This window comes from Salvelinus namaycush, chromosome 2 (genome assembly GCF_016432855.1).
Source record: "Salvelinus namaycush isolate Seneca chromosome 2, SaNama_1.0, whole genome shotgun sequence".
NCBI lineage: Eukaryota > Metazoa > Chordata > Actinopteri > Salmoniformes > Salmonidae > Salvelinus > Salvelinus namaycush.
Genome location: NC_052308.1, coordinates 12,420,597 through 12,447,152, shown reverse-complemented (window position 1 = coordinate 12,447,152; position 26,556 = coordinate 12,420,597). Strand labels below are relative to the sequence as shown.

The 26,556-nt window shown below is 41.5% G+C and overlaps 1 protein-coding gene, 1 long non-coding RNA gene and 1 pseudogene across 2 annotated transcripts in view; 2 read left to right on the top strand and 1 right to left on the bottom strand.

The window, feature by feature from the left end:
• The first annotated feature begins 12,048 nt into the window (after positions 1-12,048).
• LOC120059146 lies at positions 12,049-13,863 on the top strand. Its single transcript, XR_005478130.1, has 3 exons — positions 12,049-12,133; positions 13,346-13,465; positions 13,552-13,863. It is a non-coding gene; the product is annotated as an uncharacterized LOC120059146 (long non-coding RNA).
• Positions 13,664-16,875, bottom strand: LOC120059137 (annotated as a pseudogene).
• Positions 16,876-19,605: 2,730 nt separating this feature from the next.
• Positions 19,606-26,556, top strand: part of LOC120059130 (forkhead box protein J3-like) — a 135,110-nt gene continuing 128,159 nt past the window's right edge. The window contains exon 1 of the mRNA XM_039007963.1: positions 19,606-19,788. The gene's annotated coding sequence lies outside the window, so the exon portion shown is untranslated. The remainder of the gene's footprint in view (positions 19,789-26,556) is intronic.

The following is a 26,556-nucleotide window of genomic DNA, read 5'->3' as shown; positions in this document are numbered from 1 at the left end:
GCCCTACGGCCTTGTGAATGTTGACCTGTGTAAATGTCTTACTCACATTGGCTACGGAGAGCGTGATCACACAGTCATCCGGAACAGCTGATGCTCTCATGTTTGCTTCAGTGTTGCTAGCCTCAAAGCGAGCATAGAAGTTATTTAGCTCGTCTGGTAGGCTCGTGTCACTGGGCAACTCGTGGCTGGGCTTCCCTTTGTAGTCTGTAATAGTTTGCAAGCCCTGCCACATCCAACGAACGTCGAAGCCAATGTAGTACGATTCAATCTTAGTCCTGTATTGACGCTTTGCCTGTTTGATGGTTCGTCGGAGGGCATAGCGGGATTTCTAATAAGCGTCCGGGTTAGAGTCCCTCTCCTTGAAACCGGCAGCTCTAACCTCTAGCTCAGTGCGGATGTTGCCTGTAATACATGGCTTCTGGTTGGGGTATGTACGTACGGTCACTGTGGGAACGACGTCATCGATGCACTTATTGATGAAGCCAGTGACTGATGTGGTGTACTCCTCAAAGCCATCAGAAGAATCCCGGAACATATTCCAGTCTGTGCTAGCAAAACAGTCCTGTAGCTTAGCATCTGCATCATCTGACCACTTCCTTATTGAGCGAGTCACTGGTACTTCCTGCTTTAGTTTTTGCTAGTAAGCAGGAATCAGGAGGATAGAGTTATGGTCAGATTTGCCAAATGGAGGGCGAGGGAGAGCTTTGTATGGGTCTCTGTGTGTGGAGTAAAGGTGGTCTAGAGTTTTTTATCCTCTGGTTGCACATTTAACATGCTGGTAGAAATGAGGTAAAACAGATGTAAGTTTCCCTGCATTAAAGTCCCTGGCCACTAGGAGCACCGTCTCTGGATGAGCATTTTCTTGATTGTGTATGGCCTTCTACAGCTCGTTGAGTGCCGTCTTAGTGCCAGCATCGGTTTGTGGTGGTAAATAGACAGTTACTCAGTACTTTGTTGAAGCACCTTTGACAGCAATTACAGCCTTGAGTCTTCTTGGGTATGACGCTACAAGCTTGGCACACCTGTATTTGGGGAGTTTCTCCCATTCTTCTCTGCAGATCCTCTCAAGCTCTGTCAGGTTGGATGGGGAGCGTTGTTGCACAGCTATATTCAAGTCTCTCCAGAGATGTTTGATCGGCTTCAAGTCCTGGCTCTGGCTGGGCCACTCAAGGACATTCAGAGACTTGTCCTGAAGCCATTCCTGCATTGTCATGGCTGTGTGCTTAGGGTCGAGGACTTTTAGGAAGGTGAACCTTTGAACCAGTCTGAGGTCCTGAGCAATCTGTAGCAGGTTTTCATCAAGGATCTCTCTGTACTTTGCTCCGTTCATCTTTCCCTCAATCCTGACTAGTCTCCCAGTCCCTGCCTCTGAAAAACACCCCCACAGCATGATGCTGCCACCACCATGCTTCACCGTAGGGATGGTGCTAAGTTTCCTTCAGACGTGACTCTTGGCTTATAGGCCAAAGAGTTAAATCTCGGTTTCATCAAATCAGAGAATCTTGTTTCTCATGGCCTTTTACTGAGGAGTGGCTTCCGTCTGACCACTCTACCATAAAGGCATGATTGGTGATGTGCTGCAGAGATGGTTGTCCTTCTGGAAGGTTCTCCCATCTCCACAGAGGAACTCTGGATCTCTGTCAGAGTGACCATCGGGTTCTTGGTCACATCCCTGACCAAGGCCCTTCTCCCCCGATTGCTCAGTTTGGCCGGGTAGCCAGCTCTAGGAAGAGTCTCGGTGGTTCCAAACGTCTTCCATTTAAGTATGATGGAGGCCACTGTGTTCTTGGGGACCTTCAATGCTGCAGAAATGTTTTGGTACCCTTCCCCAGATCTGCGCCTTGACACAATCCTGTCTCTGAGCTCTACGGACAATTCCTTCGACCTCATGGCTTGGTTTTTGCTCTGACATGCACTGTCAACTGTGGGACCTTATATAGACCGGTGTGTGCCTTTCCAAATTATGTCCAATCAATTGAATTTACCACAGGTAGACTCCAATAAAGTTGTAGAAACATCTCAAGGATGATCAATGGAAACAGGATGCACCTGAGCTCAATTTTGAGTCTCATAGCGAAGGGTCTAAATGCTTATGTGAATAAGGTATTTCTGATGGTCTGTCATTTCTCTTTGCTTATTTGAGCTGTTCTTGCCATAATATGGACTTGGTCTTTTACCAAATAGGGCTATCTTCTGTATACTACGACTACCTTGTCACAACACAACTGATTGGCTCAAAGCATTAAGACGGAAAGAAATTTCACAAATGAACTTTTAACAAGGCACACTTGTTAATTGAAATGCATTCCAGGTGACTACCTCATGAAGCTGGTTGAGAGAATGCCAAGAGTGTGCAAAGCTATCATCAAGGCAAAGGGTGGATACTTTGAAGAATCTCAAATATATTTTGATTTGTTTGACACTTTTGGTTACTACATGATTCCATATGTGTTATTTCATAGTGTTGATGTCTTCACTATTATTCTACAATGTAGAAAATATAAAAAATAAAGAAAAACCCTTGAATGAGTAGCTGTGTCCAAACTATTGACTGGTACTGTATATTTTAAAATATATGATCATATATTTAAAACCCATAAATGTGACAGATATTTTAAAATATATTATTATATATTTGAATAACGTATATAAATCCCCCACCCCATACAAAAAGTAATAATGTGGAAATGTATTTTCATCATGCAAAATGCACTCAGAACATGAGTTTTTTTGTTCAATGCATTTATTGCTTTGAAAAGTATTCCAGAATGGCGTATATTTAAAAACAATACACACGTAGAGATTCATTATTTTCTAATTGCATTTGGTGTTAGGTAACATAATACTTTTTTAATTTAATATATTGTTATTTATATTTTATTGTAAGTGCAAAATTGTCCTCTGTGTTGGTCATTGGGACGTAGATATAAAAAAAAAGTACATTACAGTCAGTGAGTTGGTGAAAAACATAGTTGCGGCATCCAGGTGCCCACTACAGAAGACATTTCTTGAGAAGCTCTTATTTAACTCTTATTTAATGTGAAAAAAAGTGTATTACTATAGCATTGTTGTATGTTCTCTATAGTTATGTACTTGAAAATGTATAAATTGACCAATTCGGCACATTTGGGCAAACTCCTGGCAGACTCCCATAGGGCAGCGCACAATTGGCCCAGCGTCGTCTGGGTTTGGCCGGGGTAGGCCGTCATTGTAAATAACATGTTTTTCTTAACTGACTTGCCTAGCTAAATAAAGGTTCAATAAAAAATTCAATAAAAAAACTTGGTACAAAATATTGTGATGTAATTATTCACGGTGTCAGTCTGAAACTGTGCAGACACACTGCTGCCATCTTGTGGACAAAATCTAACTCAATATATGGCCTTCTCTTCTTTTTTTTGCATTTCAAAGATGTTGGAACAAAAAAATTAAATAGAAAAGACATTTTTTTGTTTGTATTATATTTGACCAGATCTAACGTGTTATATTCTCCTACATTAATTTCACATTTCCACAAACTTCAAAGTGTTTCCTATCAAATGGTATCAAGAATATGCCTATTCTTACTTCAGGTCCTGAGCTACAGGCAGTTAGATTTGGGTGTCATTTTAGCAGAAAATTGAAAAAAAGTGTCCGATCCTCATGAACTATTCTTGAGATATTAACTTACTAGAAACAATTTGAAAAATCATAGTAATTACAAACACATTTTTTAAAGAACCAGGAAGATAAAATTGTCAAGGTCACACCCCCACAAATGTGACATCATTGAAAAGCCCAGAATGTCCTCTCAAAGGGACAATAGGACTTAATACAGTGGCTTGTATAGGCTCAAACATACGGACCCAGAACTGAGATGACAAAAAAGATTTGCAGGGTCTCAGAAGGATAGAGATGACTGGGTTTGCAGCTAAGCTAGGCCAGCCCATAAGAAAAAATGTTGCCAGCTAATATTCTGATTTGGACTTATAGCTCCTCTAAAGTAATATTGTGGTTTATTTTCTACTCTGTTTATATTTTCTAGGCCCTGACATCTCCCCATCCAAGTGTTAAATATTAAAGAGTTGTATTTTTTGACAAAGACTGTATATGCTAACGCTAAGCTAACTTCGCTAACGCTAGCCTGTCAAGCCTATAGGGTTGCTATTAGCTTAGCAGCTACCGTTAGCTGGCTCAGTATTGAGATGGTGTAGAGAACTCTTATAGGACCAGGGCACAAATAATAATAATCAATAATTTTGCTCTTTATTTAACCATCTTACATATAAAACCTTATTTGTTAATCGAAAATTGTGAACAACTCACCACAGGTTAATGAGAAGGGTGTGCTTGAAAGGATGCTCATAACTCTGCAATGTTTGGCTGTATTGGAGAGAGTCTCAGTCTTAAATAATTTTCCACACACAGTCTGTGCCTGTATTCAGTTTCCATGCTAGTGAGGGCCGAGAATCCACTCTCACATAGCTTTGTGGATGCAAAGGGCATCAGTGTCTTAACAGTGCGATTTGCCAAGGCAGGATACTCTGAGCGCAGCCCAATCCAGAAATCTGGCATGGGCTTCTGATTAAATTCTAAATTTTCACAGAACCCCTTGTTGCCATTTCGATGAGGCTCTCTTGTTCAGATATCGGTAAGTGGACTGGAGGCAGGGCATGAAAGGGATAACGAATCCAGTTGTTTGTGCCATCCATTTCGGGAAAGTACCTGCGTAATTGCGCACCCAACTTCCTCAGGTGCTTTGCTATATCACATTTGACATTGTCCGTAAGCTTGAGTTCATTTGCACACAAACAATCATACAATGATGGAAAGACCTGTGTGTTGTCCTTGTTAATGCAGACAGAGAAGAGCTCCAAGTTCTTAATCATAGCCTCAATTTTGTCCCGCACATTGAATATAGCTACGGAGAGTTCCTGTAATCCTAGATTCAGATCATTCAGGTGAGAAAAAACATCACCCAGACAGGCCAGTCGTGTGAGAAACTCGTCATCATGCAAGCAGTCAGACAAGTGAAAATTATGGTCAGGAAAGAAAACTTTAAGCTCGTCTCGCAATTCAAAAAAACGTGTCAATACTTTGCCCCTTGACAACCAGCGCACTTCTGTATGTTGTAAAAGCATTACATGGTCGCTGCCAATATCATTGCATAGTGCAGAAAATACACAATAGTTCAGGGGTCTTGCATTAACAAAGTTAACCATTTTCACTGTAGTGTCCAAAACGTCTTTCAAGCTGTCAGGCATTCCCTTTGCAGAAAGAGCCTCTCGTGGATGCTGCAGTGTACCCAAGTGGCGTCAAAAGCAACTGCTTGCACACGCGTTACCACTCCGCTATGTCTCCCTGTCATTGCTTTTGCGCCATCAGTACAGATACAAACACATCTTGACCACCTAAGTCCATTTGATGTCACAAAGCTGTCCAGTACTTTAAAAATATCCTCTCCCGTTGTCCTGGTTTCCAGTGGTTTGCAGAAGAGGATGTCTTCCTTAATTGACCCCCCATAAATGTAACGGACATATACCAGGAGCTGTTGACTTTGTTGACTCATCCAGCTGTAACGCATAGAATTCACTGGCTTGTATGCGAAGCAGTAATTGTTTCATAACATCTCCTGTCTTGTCACTGATGCATCGTGAAACAGTGTTGTATGATGAAGGCATTGTCTGTATTGTTTTTGGGGCCTTTTCCCCCAGCATTGTCCCAGCCATATCCGCGGCAGCAGGAAGAATTAAGTCCTCCACAATAGTATGGGGCTTGCCTGTCCTAGCCACTCGGTAGCTCACCATACAAGACGCTTCTAGCACCTTCTTATTAATGGTATCTGTTTCTTTAATGCATGTCTTACTACTTGAAAGTCGTCTTAATTCTCACTCCAAAAACTCCTGTCGCTTATTTATAAATTGGCATGTTCTGTTTCTAAATGTCTGCACAAGAGTGAAGGTTTCATCGAGTTGTGAGATAGTACTTTTGCACATATAACACACTGTGGCTGAGGAAAGGCACTACTCCCAATATAAGTGAACCCCAAATCAATGTAGTTCTCATCATATTTGCACCTCTTCGATGGTCCAACGTCCCTGTCTGTTGTTCGGTGCTTTCCCAGGTAAGGGGACAGTAGCTCTTCGGCTGCATGTGTAACAGTTTAACTTTACGTCCGTCCCCTCGCCCCGACCCGGGCGCGAACCAGGGACCCTCTGCACATGTCAACAACTGACACCCACGAAGCATCGTTACCCATCGCTCCACAAAAGCCACGGCCCTTGCAGAGCTAGGGGAACCACTACTTCAAGGTCTCAGAGCAAGTGACGTCACCGATTGAAAGTATTTTAGCGCGCACCACCGCTAACTAGATAGCCATTTAACATCCATTACACTCACCCCCCTTTCGACCTCCTCCTTTTCCGCAGCAACCAGTGATCCGGGTCAACAGCATCAATGTAACAGTATAACTTTACGTCCGTCCCCTCGCCCCGACCCCCGACGGCATCGCACGTAGCTCCATTTTGGGAATACCTGGTGTAGAGAATGTAAAAAATACCCATCAACTGGATGAGTCACTATTATGTAGGTGGATGGAAATTATTCAAACATTATGTTGAATATAATAATAAATTACATTCATCTCATCACCTTGTTCGAAAGAGATTTACATGGTTATCAAAATGTCACGCAAGGGTTAGCCTACAAGAAACACATCCCTTACTTTAAGTGCTTCTAAAATCTCCTATAGGAAAAATTTATGCTGGAAAAACGATTGGAGCCATTTCCCTGTCTGACCGCTAGGTTGTATGGGTATTATGTCACCTCCACTGTGGGGCTCTATTAGAGAAAAGGCATATTTTCAGTTTGTTTGCCTTTAAGACAAATAGTAATGTTCCGCTTCAGTAGCTAGTATTAGGAGTATGTTCATGTTCTCCACATGCGCCGAATACAACCAGCGTAGACCTTCCGGTGAAATGCTTACAAGAACTTAACCAACAATGCAGTTTTAAGAAAAATAAGTGACAAGTAAAAAATAGGACAGTAAATGCAATGCAAATAGACAACCGGTGTAGAAGAAGAAACCGGGGAAACACGTGGGATTAAAACATAAAATGTTATACTAGCAGTAGTCTATAATTGTTTATCAATCTGAAGTTTGAGTCACGGGTACATAGACAGCATTTTCAACAGAGTACTTTACTTGTGTATTGATATATTATGCGTGTATTCACGTTTGGAAGAACACATTTCAAACCAATTTAAAAGGTTCTACTCAACATGGTTCGAGCACTAAGGTACGTTAGCTAGATTTAATTTAACAGTTAACTTTAGTTTAAGATCGATATAGTAGCTAAACGTTTTACCTTTGAATTGCCACAGGAAATCGCAGCATTGTAGCTCTAGTTTAGATCAATTTATGCTCAGTTGTGCCTTGCAAGTGCTTCGCCAACTGATCTATTTTGTTCGCTACACTCGCATTAACATCTGCTAATCATGTGTATGTGACCAATACAATTCTATTTGTATTAATGTGGATATATGCATTTCGCTACACCCGTAATAACGTCTGCTCTATGTGTGTGCGACCAATACAATTTGATTTGAAAAAATGTGATTTGGAGTGGATTAAACTCGGGTGGAAGGATTGCATTGTTTGACCTGGCTTGGATGTGACGATTTTTGCTCTTGCTCCGCTCAGAAGCAAACGCGCTACAAATGTGAAGGAACAGTATGACAAAGATGACCCTGAAGCGTACAAAGACATGCCTGTCCTAGATAAGGTACAGTATGTTATCGGTAGATGTAATGGAGATGCCTGTGTGAACAGAATTATGATTACTTTCATATCATAGCCATCAACATCTGCACAAAGTTGATTGTCAACAATGCTTATATGGAGTGTGTCCTTTACTTGACCGATAGTTGTCATTGTTGCTTTAGACCAGTGGTCACCAACCGGTCCGTCGCAATCAACTGGTCGATCGTCAAGGCTTTCCTAGTCGATCACCAAACATTTCTGTAGAAAAGCCAAAGGCTTTTTTGCTCGTTTTTGTATGCTATTCTTGTTGGGCTGTTGGAGTTAGCTGCACTTGATTAATAAGAAGCCCTGCGCACCGGGTATGGCAAAGTGTTCCCATTTTGAACCATTTCATTTGTCTGAAAAGACTAATTCTGCCTGCAGGCGGACCGGGAGATCTGTGGCTAAATCGAGTTCGTCTACTGTGCTAGCCAATCGGATAGCTCAAGTCACCGTTCCTACAGTTTCCAATACTTCGGCTACAGAAAAGTTTGATACTAGACTAGGTGAGATTTCACAACTTTTAAAACCATGACCAGAGAGACTGTCAAAGAATACAGCCACGAGCTGCTGTTTTTACGAGTGAGTTAATTTCTTAAGTTTATGTTCTACACTGTTAACTGTTTTTATTGAACACTTACAAAACACAAAATGCCCTATTAGATAGTTCTTCGTTTTTATTATTATTAGAATCTCATCCTGTGTGGCTCAGTTGGTAGAGTATGGCGCTTGCAACGCCAGGGTTGTGGGTTTGATTCCCACAGGGGACCAATATGAGAATCTATTACTGTAAGTCAATTAAGATATAAAGTGTGTGCGAAATGAATGTCTAAATTTAATATTGAGGAATATTTCACTATCTTAGTTCATAAGAACAACATGAATTTGTGCAGTGCAACTCAAGTTTTGGCGACAGTGGTCAGTGTCACTGGAGGAAAGGAATGATAGAGCAGGGACAGTGAGAGATGGACCCTCTACTGCTCTCTCCTTACATCCGCTGAGACAAATGCCATGTTCAAAACAACTGGTAGCTCTGATTTTCGACTTCAGTGCGTTCAAGACAACTGGAAACTCTGGGGGGGAAAAACAAGATCCAACCGAGATATTGTTTTAAATGGTTATCCAACACGGAATTCGAAGGCGGAAACTCTGGCCTCTTTCTAGAGCTCAGACTTTCCGACCTAAAAATTACTGACGTCATGATTTGGCAGCATTTATTTAACTGTGATTCCCAGTTGTCTTGAAAACACCATGACCATCAGATGCATCAGTCCAGTAAAATAAAAAAGCAACTTATTTCAATTTATGCTCAGCTGTACCTTGCAAGTGCTCCACCAACTGATCTATTTTGCTGGAGTCAAAGCTCGAGTTTTGAAATATAATATGGTCTGAGAAGAACAATATTGGCAGGCCAGGCATATAGCCAGTATGCTGTGGAAATATAGGCTATTAGGCCTACTACACAAACCTCATTCCTACAACTGTTTTATTCATTTAATCTCATTTTTTAAGTCATGTTTTTTTTTTTTTAAATCTGAGCAGCAGATTTCAGCTTGCTTTTTGACTGCGAAAGGGATCTTGACTCAGAAAAGGTTGGTGACCACTGCTTTAGACCAATTTCAAGTTTCCATTAAATCTCCTCTCAATATACAATTTTTTCAAAAGAGGTCCTCACAGTATATGAAGGACAAGGTTGATGAGTTCTATGATGCCAAAATCTCGGTGAGTCTATTTTCATAGTTAAACTTCTTTGCTGAAATCTTTGAGCCCTACTCAGTGAGTCTTATTGTTGTTTCTCTTTGCCACTATAGAAACTCATGGCATGTGGTGTTCAGATGGACAGTGACCAGGAGGATGGTGATGAAGAGGTGAGTCAACTGCAAGTAAAGAGTATGAGTCATTAGCAGCAAAACGGCACAATACGGTGCAGAGCGTTCGATTTGGCTGCCGGGGGGCAAGGAGTCCCCCAGCTCTGCTAAAACCATTGAGAACTACGTCCTGTTTTCAAGGGATTGTTAAATAAATGTAAACTATTTTGTTTTAATATCACCACATCTTGAAGAGCATAGTTAGAACTACACATTTGTGATTATTCCCCATTTAGCTCTATCATCAGAGTTATACAGCAAGTAATTGCATGCTTTTCAGGATCAGTAAACATCAATTGATCATTTATTTTCATATACGTGAGAGTAGCCTATATATTTGACACCTGTCATTTAGCATGCTTCATCAGAGATTAAGCTTTTGGTAAGAGCTTGATATCGGCAAGTCTTCGTCATGGTAAAGTTGTCAGTTGGACTACTGTCATCACCACTATAGATGGCAAGTAAATCAAATATATAGCCATCTAGTTCATCCCCTGAAAGTTTGCTTGTTAACTAGCCATTGATGTGATCTGTTATTAGCTAGCTAGCCAATTTGATGTGGTCCATCAATCATAATTGATATAAGTGATGAAATCAACATTTATGAAATAACACAAGGCATGTTAAACAAATCAGAATATATTTTAGATTATTTAAAATAGCCACCCTTTGCCTTGATGACAGCTTTGCACACTCTTGGCATTCTCTCAACCAGCTTCACCTTAAATGCTTTTCCAACAGTCTTGAAGGAGTTTCCACATATGCTGAGAACTTGTTGGCTGCTTTTCCTTCACTCTGCGGTCCAACTCATCCCAAACCATCTCAATTGGGTTGAGGTCGGGTGATTGTGGAGGCCAGGTCATCTGATGCACCACTCCATCACTCTCCTTCTTGGTCAAATAGCCCTTACACAGCCTGGAGGTGTGTTGGGTCATTGTCCTGTTGAAAAACAAATGATAGTCCCACTAAGCGCAAACCAGATGGGATGGCGTATCGCTGCAGAATGCTGTGGTAGCCATGCTGGTTAAGTGTGTCTTGAATTCTAAATAAATCACAAACATTGTAACCAGCAAAGCAGCCCCACAGCATCACACCTCCTCCATGCTTCACGGTGGGAACCACATCATCCATTCACCTACTCTGCGTCTCAAAGACACAGCGGTTGGAACCAAAAATCTGACCAAATGACAGATTTCCACCGGTCTAATGTCCATTGCTTGTGTTTCTTGGCCCAAGCGAGTCTCTTCTTCTTATTGGAGTCCTTTAGTAGTAGTTTCTTTGCAGCAATTCGACAATGAAAGCCTGATTCACCCAGTCTCCTCTGAACAGTTGATGTTGAGATGTGTCTGTTACCTGAACTCTGTGAAGCATTTATTTGGGCTGCAATCTGAGGCTGGTAAATCTAATGAACGTATCCTCTGCAGCAGAGATAACTCTGGGTCTTCCTTGCCTGTGGTGGTTCTCATGATAGCCAGTTTCATCATAGCGCATTATGGTTTTTGGGACTGTACTTGAAGGAACTTTCAAAGTTCTTGAAATGTTCTGGATTGACTGACCTTCATGTTTTAAAGTAATGATGGACTGTCATTTCTCTTTGCTTATTTGAGCTGTTCTTGCCATAATATGGACTTGGTCTTTTACCAAATAGGGCAAGGTGTGTCCAAACTTTTGACTGGTACTGTTGCTTGGTCAATTGATGTTTACTGATCATGAAAAGCATGTGGATACTTGCTGTGTAACTCTGATGATAGAGCTAAATGTGCACAACTAAATGGAAAATACTCACTTCCTTTGCATGTAATAATCAGACATTTGTTGTTCTGACTATGCTTTTCAAGAGGTGATGATATTACAATCAAATAGTTATTTATTTAGCAATCCCTTGAAAATGGCACACAGTTGTCAGTGGTTTTAGCGGAGCTGGGGTTCTCCCTGCCCCCCAGCAGGCAAATCGAATGCTCTGTACCTTACTGTGAGGTTTTATTGATAACGACCTATAGAATGTTGGGAGTGATGATGTCACAATGTTACAACCTATTGTAACAGTTACTGTACCTACTCAGCCATTGACCCGTCTTAGCTATACGTTTTCCGTCATGTTTGTTTGTGCATGTGTATTTTGCTGAGTTAACATCATAAATGTGGTCTCTTCTCTCCAATGACATGGCATGGGGAAACAGGAAGATGTTTTATGATTCTAATGATGTGGGAAGTGAGTATTTTCCATTTAGTCAATTCATACTATTGAGACCATTACCTGTATTCTACTATGATTCCCAGTGAGTTGAATTTTGAACCTGTCTGGAGAATAAAGGTCATAGTTTGTTTGACGAAGGCTGTTTCCTTGAAACAACTAAACTACTTTGTTGTTGCCGAGGGAAAATCTCAGCAAGAAGTGGAGGCAGAGGATGAAGAAGCTAAGAATATTCAGAGACAATTGGCTGCCTATCTTAGTGAGGAGGACTATGACCTAAACCTTCTTCAGGTATACATTATCAGCAATTAAGTATACAGTTTAAGTCTGAAGTTTACATACACCTTAACCAAATACATTTAAACTCAGTTTTCAACAATTCCTGACATTTAATCCTAGTACAAATTCCCTGTCTTAGGTCAGTTAGGATCACCACTTTATTTTAAGAATGTGAAATGTCAGAATAACAGACAGTAGAGATAATGATTTATGTCAGCTTTTATTTCTTTCATCATATTCCCAGTGGGTCAGAAGTTTACATACACTCAATTAGTATTTGGTAGCATTGCCTTTAAATTGTTTAACTTGGGTCAAACATGTCAGGTTGCCTTCCACAAGCTTCCCACAATAAGTTGGGTGAATTTTGGCCCATTCCGTCTGACAGAGCTGGTGTAACTGAGTCAGGTTTGTAGGCCTCCTTGCTCGCACACGATTTTTCAGTTCTGCCCACAAATTTTCTATAGGATTGAGGTCAGGGCTTTGTGATGGCCACTCCAATACCTTGACTTTGTTGTCCTTGAGCCATTTTGCCAGAACTTTGGAAGTATGCTTGGGGTCATTGTCCATTTGGAAGACCCATTTGCGACCAAGCTTTAACTTCCTGATTGATGTCTTGAGATGTTGCTTCAATATATCCACATAATTTTTCTTCATCATGATGCTGTCTATTTTGTGAAGTGCACCAGTCCCTCCTGCAGCAAAGCACCCCCACAACATGATGCTGCCACCCCCTTGCTTCAAGGTTGGGATGGTGTTCTTCAGCTTGCAAGCCTCCCCCTTTTTCCTCCAAACATAACGATGGTCATTATGGCAAAAAAATCTGTTAGTGTGCTAGTAGATACCCAGACTTCATTGCGCTTATGCTAGTTAGCAGTGGCTCATGGAACCACCTCTAACTTCCTTCATACTGTACACTGAGACATAATGCTATCCATGATTTAATTTGACTCTGGGGAAGTAGATAAATGGTCTCATTGCCAAAATCCCAAAGTATCCCTTTAAAGGTACACTCAGCAATATGATGTAGATGCACAAAGTAATTATTGAAGCATGCGGCTAAACTTCTCAGCTGTTTTGGTCCTATTGCTACCACGCAGACCCATGCACATGCGCAGATACTGTGTGAGAGGGATATCTCACTCATCGCAATATCTGAAGTGCTGCTCGTGGCAATGTAATTTTGCTGAGTCTACATCTAAGCTGGATTGGTCCCTATGTTGTCAGGTGTCTGAAGAGGCTGGGGCTGAACCATCATAATCTGACTTGGATGAAGAGGCTGCCCTGCACTTCTACAGAGGAATGGAGAGGCTGAAACTGAATATGACCTACAGGCTGAGGAGAAGGGTGAGTGTTACCAGGTACATTTACTCAAGTTCAGAGTAGGAATGAGATGGGCAGGGCTTGATGGGAGATCTATTTCTTTGTTGCAGATGAAGAGGAGTTGGATCCGGATACCAAGAGACGCAATACCTACCAGGTACAGTGTCTCACCCTCTGAGTAATATCCTTTAAACATGTAGAAATTAGTTACACACACAAGTATACAGCAGTAATTATTTATTGTACAGCTTAGCCTTCATGTACAATATTTATTTGTTACCATGTCACTTGTTACCATGTCTCAATGAGTTTCCATACTCATTGTACAAAGCACAATATTAAGAAAACATTTTCACCCAGTACTTCAAATCATGACCTTCGTATCAGATTATTCTTGTATTTTATATGTTAGAGTTTTCCCTTCCCGGTTTAAACCTTTCGTCTAATTTGTACATGCTGCTCGATCCTATCCGCTAATGGCCAAGAACAAAGGGTTTACACCGAAGAGGAAGAAGACTGACCGCAATCCGAGTCAAACAGAGAGAATTTCAGACGAGCCAAGATCCGCATAAAGGGACAGGTTTGTAGACTACGTTTTAAACTTGAAGTTGCAGTGTATAAAATGTATACAAATCCAATGTATGATAAGTGCTTTGCAGGCATTACTTACACCTCCCGCAGGCACATCTTTCAGGACCTCTGAGGGGTATACTACAAAGCAGAATCAATGAGTTAGCCAGCTTACTTTGATTAACAACCAGGAATAACTGTTGATTTTCTGAATCATTTTGAAAAATAAACTTAACTTGCCTCAATATTCTTCAACAACCTATCTGGCTAACTCATTGACAACTTGTATAGTTTAACTAGTGTCAATTATGGATCAAATTGAATTCCAACAAGTGTATTTTTTAAACAAAATACATTAAAATCTTGAATGTATTCCAGGTTCGTGAAGTCTGTTGTGAGAAGACAAGATACAGTGAAGAGCTGTCTGGTATTCGTGCTGGACTTAGTGTCAAACTCAAATAACCAACCAAATCGTTTCCACGCAATTGCAAGTAAATTACACTATCACTGATAGCTAGCTGTATGCGGTGTCATGCCTTCAAGGAAGACTTGCTAGTTCCCTCTGGAGTAGATTTGTGATTTGTCCAGCACATAAAATACCAACATACAGTTAAGGTTTAATGTCCCGAGTCTATTACTTTACTGATGTACTGTCTGTCAGAGTAATAATCACAATCTGCTTTGTTGTAACCTCATAGCAGTTTGATTAAGTCAATTCATTGGTTGGCATTATCATTCCACAACCAATATGTTGTAATCTGCCTTCTGACATAAGATGTTAAGGTGCTTAAGGATTGTTTTGCTGTGTAAATTATTATGTAAATATTTGATTTTAAAGGCAGAGAGTGTGTACTGAAAACCTACTTATGCATGTACATGAATGTCTGATCTAGGACGATGAAAGCCCTGCAAGATAAAATAAAGATCCAAACTAGACAAGCATTAATTAATATTTCAGAAGAAAGTAGAGATAGTGCCCTGCCCCAGGGACTTGTACGACACGTTAGTGTGTTTCATCGGACCACCAAAGCCAGCCCTTCCAGTAAGCAGCACAGTTTACTGGAGTGCATTCATTAGTCAGATTCTGTGAGAAATTATTTGCAACGGAAACCGTTTGACCTTTTACTCTAGGAAGCAAACAGATCAAACGGGGAGGGACCTCCATGAATTTGTCCAGTTGTAACTTCTTTGTGTTGCATAACGTTTGGAGTGAAGTTTCCATTGCAACTAATGAAAACACCCCTGGGGTCTCAGTCTTGTTGGGTTATGATTTGGCTGTGAGCTCTGGTCAGGTTACTGACAATACTGTCCTCGATCTCCACATCTCTGCTTGCTTCCTCATCCGTAAGTACTAGCTCGCCATGAGTGTAAGGGGTCACCACCACTACGTAACCTTGTCTGGTGTCCAGTACTTTGGCCACCACAGCCTGTTGTCCAGTGCCCGCCGAGCTCTGTCCAGCAGGATGGACGGGTCCGTCTCCAGCTTGAAGGAAATCCCAAATGCCTGTGGAGCCCAGTCCACCAGCGGCGACAACATCTTGGAGACCATCTTCATACTGATCTATAGGACAAAAAAGAGGCTTGGCTTAGTGGATCAATGATAATGAGCATGTGCTTTTGTATTTGATGGCTTTCTTTACTCCCCTGAAGTGGTCCATTGGAGGACTGGATTTTGTGCTCTGGCATTTCTGATGCTGGAATGTAAAAATCTGACACTGCTGCAGCCAAATAAAACATGGCCTTGGACCCTGAGAGGGGAGTGAACACAGAGGGCATGTTTAATATACCAGCACATGCATGTATTGTACACCCTGATAAGCCCTGCTACTACTTCTAGTTGAGTGTCAGTACCTACATATGGGGCTGAGTGCCTGTGCTGCAGCTTTGAGGAGGTGCAGGTACTCAGACAGGGTGCTGAAGGCCACAGGCAGAAGAAGCCGTGCTTCTTTTACCGCATCAGGACTTTGCCAATGTTGGGAAGTGCCTGCTGGTTGACCATGACTTGGCCACAGCCAGTACCCTCTGCTCTATTGTTCAGCAGATTAATCCCAGAGTAAAGGTGTGTGAAGGGATATAAGGAGGGGTGTCTGTGCAGGAAGATCACAGCGTAGCCTGACTAGTAAGTACTCTGCCGAAGAGGCTCCGCGCTGGCCACTGCTGAAGTTATCCAGGAAGCGGATAGTGCAAGACTCCAGGGGGACTTTGGTGCCTCCTGAGGTGATCAGCAAAAGCTGCCATCTGCCCTTTGACCTCCCCTACATGGGAGGGAAGGGAAACTCGTCAGACAGCTTCCCATCTACAGTGAGGGTCCAGGGGTCTGCCATGCCTGGTCAAGCCGGGGAGACAAAAATCTACAAAACAAAAATGACATTGAAAAAGTATGTAAAACCTACGCATAGTGTGTAATTTGTGGGACAAATGTCGGAGTAAGGTGTGGGAGGAGCGGAGCCATTGTGTTCAGAGTTACTTTTAAACGTTTTGGTAGGAATAGGATAATTGTGACCATAAACTTTTGAGGGGACGAATAGTAGTCACTAGTTGATTACTTGACTGGTTGGCATATGGGATAATTATGTTAGACTCACTTTTGTCTACTAGCTACAACTTCAAACTACACTTTACAGCTGCTAACGTTAGCCATGCAAATTGTGCACTGGAATGCGGTTCACATTCGTTGCTACTAGGATGTTCATTGGCATGGGGAACGCACCTAAGATCATTCGGCTCGTGTTGCAGTTGTCAGTGAATTAGCTTAATAGTTCAATGAATCTTATTAATAGAAACATTACTTACTTTTAAAGACACCGAGAGAAAGCAGTCTGATGATTGAGAAGTAGTGGTCGACTTCCTGATGTCTGGCGTGACGTCTTCTATTATCTATTCCATTGCAATTTAAACAACTCAGAACTATGTCGCCACCTAACGTCGTGGAAGTTGAATTGTCAGAAGACTTTTCCTTACAACAATCAAATGTTGTTGCTAGCCTATACATTGTGTGTCAGTTATCACACTTAAACAATTTTGGCAGATATAATAATAACCTATGCAGTGATTGAGCTGTCTTTATCTAGATACTGTACCTACAGGGCAAGCAAACGTCCCCCCTGTGCTATTAAGGTCCAGACCTTTTGGGAGAGGCCATAGTAAGCCTCAGTAGAAGGCTACACCAGTAAGGAAAACATCAGACAAAAGCCTGAGAGACTGCAGAATCACCCCACCGCTGCCAGCAATGAAGTGATTGAGGGGAACAGCTGGAGCTAGGCTTCAACCAGCGACAGGACAAGTGCACTTCCTACAAGCCCACATCTCTTGGCAGAGGCTGTACTCCTCTTTCATATAGCACACACAAACCCAGGTGAGAACAGGGGCACAGTTCAATCAAAGGCCTGAGAGAATGTAGTGATTGGCATGGACCCTCAAAAGGTTCAACAGCTGCACCATTGAGAGCTTCTTGACGGGTTACATCACTGTTTGGTATGGCAACTTCTTGGCATCCGACCGTAAAGCGATACAGAGGGTAGTGCGTACAGCCCAGTACATCACTGGGGCCTAGCTCCCTGCCATCCAAGACCTCTATACCAGGCGGTGTCAGAGGAAGGCCATAACAATTGTCAAAGACTCCAACCACACAAGTCCTAGAACTTTCTCTCTGCTACCTCACAGCGAGCGGTACCGGAGCGCCATGTCTAGGACCAAAAGGCACCTGAACAGCTTTTACCTCCAAGCCATAACTGAATGCATCCCAGCCAGCATCCCAGAGTCGCCTCTTCACGGTTGACATTGAGACTGGTGTTTTGCGGGTACTATTTCATGAAGCTGCCAGTTGAGGACTTGTGAGGCGTCTGTTTTTCAAACTAGACACTCTAATGTACTTGTCCTCTTGCTCAGTTGTGCTCCGGGGCCTCCCACTCCTCTTTCTATTCTTGTTAGAGCTGTTCTGTGAAGGGAGTAGTACACAGCGTTGTACAAGATATTCAGTTTCTTGGCAATTTCTCTCATGGAATAGCCTTCATTTGTCAGAACAAGAATAGACTGATGAGTTTCAGAAGAAAGTTCTTTGTTTCTGGCCATTTTGAGCCTGTACTCAAACCTACAAATGCTGATGCTCCAGATTCTCAACTAGTCTATAGAAGGCCAGTTTTATTGCTTCTTTAATCAGGACAACAGTTTTCAGCTGTGCTAACATAATTGCAAAATGGTTTTCTAATGATCAATTAGCCTTGATCAACTTGGATTAGCTAACACAACGTGCCATTGGAAGACAGGAGTGATGGTTGCTGATAATGGGCCTATGTAGATATTCCATAAAAAATCTGCCGTTTCCAGCTACAATAGTCATTTACGACATTAACAATGTCTACACTGTATTTCTGATCAATTTGATGTTATTTTAATGAACAAAAGATGTGCTTTTCTTTCAAAAACAAGAACATTTCTAAGTGACCCTAAACTTTTGAACAGTAGTGTAGGTCCAAGAGGCTTCTAAACAGCTTCTACCCCCAAGCCAAACTTTTGAATGATAGTGTACATAATACCTAAATTACCTCAAATACCTCGTACCACTGCGCATTGACTAGGTACCGGTACTCCTTGTGTATATCGTCTCATTATTGTTATTTTGTGTTACTATTTCCTTTTCAATTTTTAGCAAATTTTTCTTACTTAACACTACATTGTTGGGAAAGGGCTCGTGAGTAAGCATCATAAAGTCTCCACCTGTTGTATTCGCCGCATGTGACAAATAAAATGTAATTTGATTTAGTCTGATTACATACAAAGAGTCTACACATTAACCTGAAGTGATACAAATGGCAACCGCACAATTACACAGTGACCAGCTACTGTATTGACAGCGTGGGATCTATGTCTCCGTATTTGGCTATGGCTACATTCAACACACAATGTAATTGTAGATCATTTGCTTATCCCCATCACATATTTGTGATGGGAAATATGATTGGCAACCTGTTTGTAGCTCAAGTGAAGCATTTTCAATGAGAACCCACTGGAGGCTCTGTTTTCCAACCGAAAACTGTATGACTAAGCTGAAATACTTTATATACTGTACTAATAGTGATCAGACATGTTTGATTCCAGCAAAGTATGAATTGACCAAAAATGTCAATACATGTCTCATAACATGAACATTACTAAGATAGTGCTCCATGTAGAAGACTAGATGCTGCTAACAACAGTATAATCTGAAGTCAAGGAAATAGTAAAATTAATAATTTATTGCAATTAAATATTACCTTTAGTAGTACTGTCATAACTCCTGTAGTAAGATTATTAATAGCTAAGAACACAATTAGATTTTTTATTTTTTTGTTTATTATAATTATTATGATTATGAGTAAATATGTGTTTTATTACTATTATTGTTGTCGTTTTATTAAGTAGTTGTAGCAGAGGCAGAGAGAGAGAGATGGCAGGGAAGGGACTAGTTTTTGTGGCTGTGTACATCGTAGAGTGCAGTAATATAGCCAGTGCAGTTTGTAATCTACATCGTGCTTGAATTGTGTTGGAAGTAGTTCCGGGTATTTGTGTGTAGCAAACGACAGAGTCCCGGATGTTGGTTGTCGAGAGAAAGGGAAAAGGCGGAGAAGCCGAAGAGGGACGCCACGGGCACATCAGTGAGGGCACAACTGGTCTAATCTAGGACAAACGCCAAGAGAATAGGCACCTGAGGGACTTTCTTGTTGAAGATCAGGTGGAAGAGGAGTGGGCAGTTACTTCAACACTTTCCTGGACAAAGGCAAAGACCATATATACCCAGGGTAAGTGAGCTGTAAGAACATGGGAATGGAAGTTGAATTGAGGCCCATGAAATGGACGACTTTCATGGGGAAGTGAGCTGCACTGAAGTTCTGGGGATTGAGTTCAGAAATCAGGGCCTCTTGTCAGTTTTCTTTTTGCTGGGACGGAGCCTATGGGGACTTCATTAGTAACGATCCAGGTAGCTCGTTGCCAATTAACTAACATGATAGCATGGTTCATCATTTTACCTACGTTAGCTAGCTATAACTCTCGAATTTGACAGCTAGCTATCTAGCTAACGTTAGCTTGCTAGCACCATTGATAACTGAGCAACTTTGACAGCTAGCATTCGTCTTCCATATCTTTAACTAGCCAGTTAGCTAGCTACCAAGCCATGTTGTAAAGAAAACCGAACCTCTTTTGACATGGTGTGTTGCTAGTTATAATGTTAGCCAGCAGTTTAGCCTTGCTACTGTAACGTTAAGTGGCAAACGTTAGCTAATTTGGGAATTTTCAGGTTAGTCCAAACTGTCACACGCTCTGTCGTTAGCTTGACTGGTTGGTCAACTTGGTCCCTCACACCTCATTAGCTTTTAGAATGCGGATCGTAGTCTGATTTTGTGATTTCCCCCATATAACGATGGTAGCTTGTCTAAAACAATCCAATTTGATGTATAATAAAAAAACGAATGCATTGGCAAAATGTTACTGGCTAGTTTGGCTACTAAGAATCACGAAAGCACTTGAGGGCAAGGCTGTGTTGATTCAGGTTCTAGTATTTTATTTGCATAACTTTGGAAACTTCATCCCACAAAAAGAGATCAGGTCTGGCTTGTCTTAATCACCCGTTCTTTAAATAGCAGCTACAATTGCTGTCTGCATGCACATGCAGCCCTGAAACTGCTGTTCAAGTTTTTCTGTTTTCAATAATGACTTGAGTAATTTATACAATTTTTATTTCACCTTTATTTAACCAGGTAGGCCAGTTGAGAACAAGTTCTCATTTACAACTGTGACCTGGCCAAGATAAAGCAAAGCAGTGCGACAAAAACAACAACAGAGTTCCACATAAACAAACGTACAGTCAATAACAATAGAACAATCTATGTACAGTGTCTGCAAATGTAGAAGAGTAGGGAGGTAAGGAAATAAATAGGCCATAGTGGTGAAATAATAAACATTTAGCATTAACACTGAAGTGATAGATGTGCAGATATACAGGGGTGCAAGAGGATAAATAACAGTATGGGGATGAGGTAGTTGGGTGTGCTATTTACAGATTAGCTGTGTGCAGGTACAGTGATCGGTAAGCTGCTCTGACAGCTGATGCTTAAAGTTAGTGAGGGAGATATAAGACTCCAGCTTCAGTGATTTAAAAAATAATAATAATTTAAATACATTTTTTTGCACTTCGTTCCAGTCATTGGCAGCAGAGAACTGGAAGGAGAGGCGGCCAAAGAGGTGTTGGCTTTGGGGATGACCAGTGAAATATTCCTGCTGGAGCATGTGCTATAGGTGGGTGTTGCTATGGTGACCAGTGAGCTGAGATAAGGTGTGGCTTTACCTAGCAAAGACTTATCGATGACCTGGAGCCAGTGGGTTTGGTGACGAATATGTAGTGAGGACCAGCCAAGGAGAGCATACAGGTCGCAGTGGTGGGTGGTATATGGGGCTTTGGTGACAAAACGGATGGCACTGTGATAGACTACATCCAATTTGCTGAGTAGAGTGTTGGAGGCTATTTTGTAAATGACATCGCTGTAGTCAAGGATCAGTAGGATAGTCAGTTTTACTAAGGTATGTTTGGCAGCATGAGTGAAGGAGGCTTTGTTGTGAAATAGGAAGCCGGTTCTAGATTTAATTTAGGATTGGAGATGCTTGATGTGAGTCTGGAAGGAGAGTTTACAGTCTAACCAGACACCTAGGTATTTGTAGTTGTCCACTTATTCTAAGTCAGAACCGTCCAGAGTAGTGATGCTACTTGGGCGGGCAGTTGCGGCCAACAATCGGTTGAAGAGCATGCATTTTAAAGCAGTTGGAGGCCACGGAAGGATTGTTGTATGGCATTGAAGCTCGGTTGGAGGTTTGTTAACACAGTGTCCAAAGATGGGCCAGATGTATACAGAATGGTTTCGTCTGCGTAGAGGTGGATCAGAGAATCACCAGCAGCAACGACATTATATATATGTGTGTGTGTGTGTATGTATGTATGTATGTATGTATGTATGTATGTATGTATGTATGTATGAGAGAGAGAGAAAAGTCGGCCCGAGAATTGAACCCTGTGGCACCCCCATAGGGACTGCCAGAGGTCCGGACCACAGGCCCTCCGATTTGACACACTGAACTCTATCTGAGAAGTAGTTGGTGAACCAGGCAAGGCAGTCATTTGAGAAACCAAGGCTATTGAGTCTGCTGATAAGAATGCGGTGATTGACAGAGTCGAAAGCCTTGGCCAGGTCGATGAATACGGCTGCGCAGTACTGTCTTTTATCGATGGCGGTTATGATATCGTTTAGGACCTTGAGCGTGGCTGAGGTGCACCCATGACCAGCTCGGAAATTAGATTGCATAGTGGAGGGGGGGCTTGGGCAAGTTGCTGCAGGGGGTGCTGAACTGTTGGTAGGGGTAGCCAGGTGGAAAAGCATGGCCAGCCATAGAAAAATGCTTATTGAAATTCTTGATTGTCGTGGATTTATCTGTGGTGACAGTGTTTCCTAGCCTCAGTGCAGTGGGCAGCTGGGAGGAGGTGCTCTTATTCTCCATGGACTTTAGTGTTCTGTTTGAAAAAGCTAGCCTTGGCTTTCCTAACTGGCTGAGTATATTGGTTCTTGACTTCCCTGAAAAGTTGCATATCGCGGGGGCTATTCGATGCTAATGCCGAACGCCACAGGATGTTTTTGTGCTGGTCAAGGGCAGTCAAGTCTGGGGTGAACCAAGGGCTATATCTGTTCTTAGTTCTACATTTTTTGAATGGGGCATGCTTATTTAAGATGGCGAGGAAAGCACTTTTAAAGAGCAACCAGGCATCCTCTACTGACGGGATGAGGTCAATATCTTTCCAGGAGACCCGGGCCAGGTCGATTAGAAAGGCCGGCTTGCTGAAGTGTTTTAGGGAGCGTTTGACAGTGATGAGGGGTGGTCGTTTGACCGCAGTCCCATTACGCATGCAGGCAGAGATTGCTGAGATCCTGGTTGAAGACGACAGAGGTGTATTTAGAGGACAGGTTGGTCAGGATGATATCTAAGAGGGTGCCCATGGTTATGGATTGTACCTGGTAGGTTCCTTAATAATTTGAGGGAGATTGAGGGCAGCTAGCTTAGATTGTAGGACGGCCGGGGTGTTAAGCATATCCCAGTTTGTCACCTAACAGTACGAACTCTGAAGATAGATGGGGGCAATCAATTCAAATATGGTGTCCAGGGCACAGCTGGGGGCTGAAGGGGCTCTATAACAAGCGGCAAAGGTGAGAGACTTGTTTCTGGAAAGGTGAATTTTTAAAAGTAGAAGCTTGAATTGTTTGGGCACAGACATGGATAGTATGACAACTCTGCAGGCTACCTCTGCAGTAGATTGCAACTCTGCCCCTTTTGACAGTTCTTTCTTGTCGGAAGATGTTATAGTTAGGGATGAACATTTCAGGATTAAGTAAGCCTTTGGTTCCATTAGACTTTGTTTTTATAAATGGGTATTTTTAGTCAGTGTCCAATTCCCCGAAGTACATTTGTTTTGCTGAACAGTAATGGGGAGGGCTTTTCAAATGTGGATGAGACAACCATCATGCAATGTGGCCTCAAAGTTCTCCCTTTCTCTCTCAATTCAGTAGACTTTATTGACATGGCAAGTTAAATTACTTGCATTGAAAAAATGGTGGGACCAACAGCAATAAGGTATTAATAGTAGTAGTGGAAATGGGATTACCATTAACCATTACCATTAATCTGTCTCTGTCTGTGCTCTCTCTCAATTAAATTGAAGTGGGCTTTATTTGTATGGGAAACATGTTTACATTGCCAAAACAAGTGAAATGAACAAAAGTGAGAAACAGAAAACACAACAATGTACAGCAATCATAAAGGGGTGTTTCTCAATATGCACACTGCCGTGCACCACACACTCATGCTCCGAGTGCATTCTTCGACCACGTTCTCTTGAGGACGAGAGTGTGAAGAACGCGTAAAACAATACATCTGAGAAGCACTCGTACTCCCCCTACTGTATTACCTCACGCTTCACCTCCCCATTCACTGAACCTACTTCCAGCCAGGACAATGGCAACAACAGACGAAACAAGATGTGGATAGCTAACTAACAATTCTTTGTGGCTGTCTGGCTAGCTAACAGTACTAGTAGCTATCCAGTTAGCCCTATTGACTTATTATGGGCTTGCTATCCACAGTTACGTAGGCAGGTAAACATTACAAAATTTACACAGCATGTATTTATTAATGTATCAAGATAAAATATTGTAGTCAGGCAACAACATATGAGATGTGAATAGGCAACATTTTATTCTAAAGTCGGAGTGTATTTTCTCTCGCTTCAGCTCAAATGTCCGACACTGATTTCAAGAAATATTGCATAAATTCTTTTACATGGTTGCGTCATTTCTTTACATACTTTCCACTGAAGCTTGCATCAATGCATGAATCAAAATATGTACAAACGGAGTACGCATTCGAGAAATTCCCTCCATGCTCTGTTTCGCATACTTTGATTTGGACTCTTACTCGGACCCTCCCGTAAACCAATTTGAATGCTCGGCGCACAGTAGTAAGCATTTTTGAGAAACACCCATTGTTTGTTTCAAAAGGATAAAGACATTTCAAATGTTATATTATCAGCTATGTGTTTTTAACAATGTGTAAATACTTATTGTATGAAGATAAGGAAACAGATATATTGGTTGTATTTAGCATAGGGCTGACCCCATTTAGTCCACTGGTTGATTGTTTGGTCGATAGGGTGTTGGTCGACCAAGATTTTTATTCGTGCAGTTTCAAATATATAAAACAAAAAAAATATGGCACGAGACATGTCTGTTTCATGCCTGTCTGAGTGGACTAATCCATTGTGGAGACTGCGGGGGTGGCACACTAGTATCACCAGTAGTACATTTACCGTTAATTCCCATAATTTATCATCTACAATGATGGTTTGGTTACTGTAATTTCTGTTAATGCATTCAATTTATTATTATTCGTCTTATTGATGTCGTTGTAGGAGTGGACACGTTGTTTGCGGAGAGCACAACCTAGGCTACGCTGGTGAGGAGAAGTTTTGGTATATTTTATTCCATTTACCAGTTGTCAATTAATTGTCTTTTGTTTGGAGCGCTCCTGACAATCTTGAGTAAGGACACAAACCTGGTAATGCATGTAAAAGTAGGGCAAGTGTAGGTCTATAAGTGTGCCCATTTGGGGATCTGATGCTTTAACTCAACATCACTGTGGGAGCTTCTCAATTAATGTTCTTCTTGGTCTATTTTTAAATCCATGGAGAATGACAATAGTTCCTCAACGTAGCTTATTTTAAAAATCTTTCCAGCTCTCCCTTTTTGATTACACCTCGGCATGAAAGGGGGAAAAAAGTCATGCTCTGATCCAGTGGAAACGTCATAAAATGGGCCTACCTGATTACTTAGCCGTTATGCAAAATAGCTTGTCTGTCCAGAGCTCATTGGCACTGGAAACTCCGAATATTTTATACAATGTAGCAAGTTTGCTAGCACAAGCTTGAAGTTAATACAATAGTTGATACAATGTTTCAAGTTCCCAGCAGACAGGCCATGTGTAGCCAGGATATTTTCTACCTGCAGGCTGCAATGTTTTTCTTTGTTGGCTTTACATAGGCAGTTTTTTCATATTGGATTTTTTTTTTTTTTTAACCATTTTTATCTTTAACCTTTGCAATGGCAATAAGTTTTTATATTTGTATTATTTTCATTTAGAATTTTGATTAACCACCTGACATTGATTCTGAGATATGAAGACTTAACTATAAATTAAATTAAACTGTTCCACAAAAATGTGCATATGAAAATCATAACTGGCACGCAGTTCAGTAGAAATGGTCGGATAACTTGGCACTCCAAGTGGAAAAGGTTGCTGACCGGTGTAGCCTATTACCGGCAAATTCAGGAGCATAACACAGGATCTGCAAAGGCCAGCAGCAGTGGGGAGTCAGGAACAGTTTTTTTCCCCTTTTTTTTCTTTCTGGTTAGGTCATATTGATCTCTGGCTCCCTCTTTAGAAATGTCTTCAATTTTGATCACAGTGCTTAAAGCATCAGACAAGCTCAGTAGCCTACATGTAGTTGATTTTATTCAAACATTGGGTGTGTCAATGTCAGGACAGCCCTAATTGACAGTCTTGTTTGCTCCACTGGTTGCCCTGTTTTCTTGGTAACTGATCACAAATCTTGCTGCTTTGATTGCACATTGCTGTATTTCATCTAACAGTGATAAACATATATATGTTCTCAGTCTGGGGTCTATGTGATTTGGTGGAAATATGTTTCTAATATGGTCATACCTTTTGGCAGGAGGAATAGTGCAGCTCAATTTCCACCTCATTTTGTGGGAAGTGGACTCTTTCACCCCCCCCCACGGGAATTGTATGGTGGCTGTCAGAGAGCCTATCTTCTCCCTACTATAGAAACATGTTCTTTATTGGTCCCGATTTCTCTTTCGGAACAATATTGTACTATCCTTACATGCTGTCCACAGTTTGAGTCTTGAGTACAGAAATGGGTCTGCTTTTAGGATGTAATCTGTTTTCATAGTGAT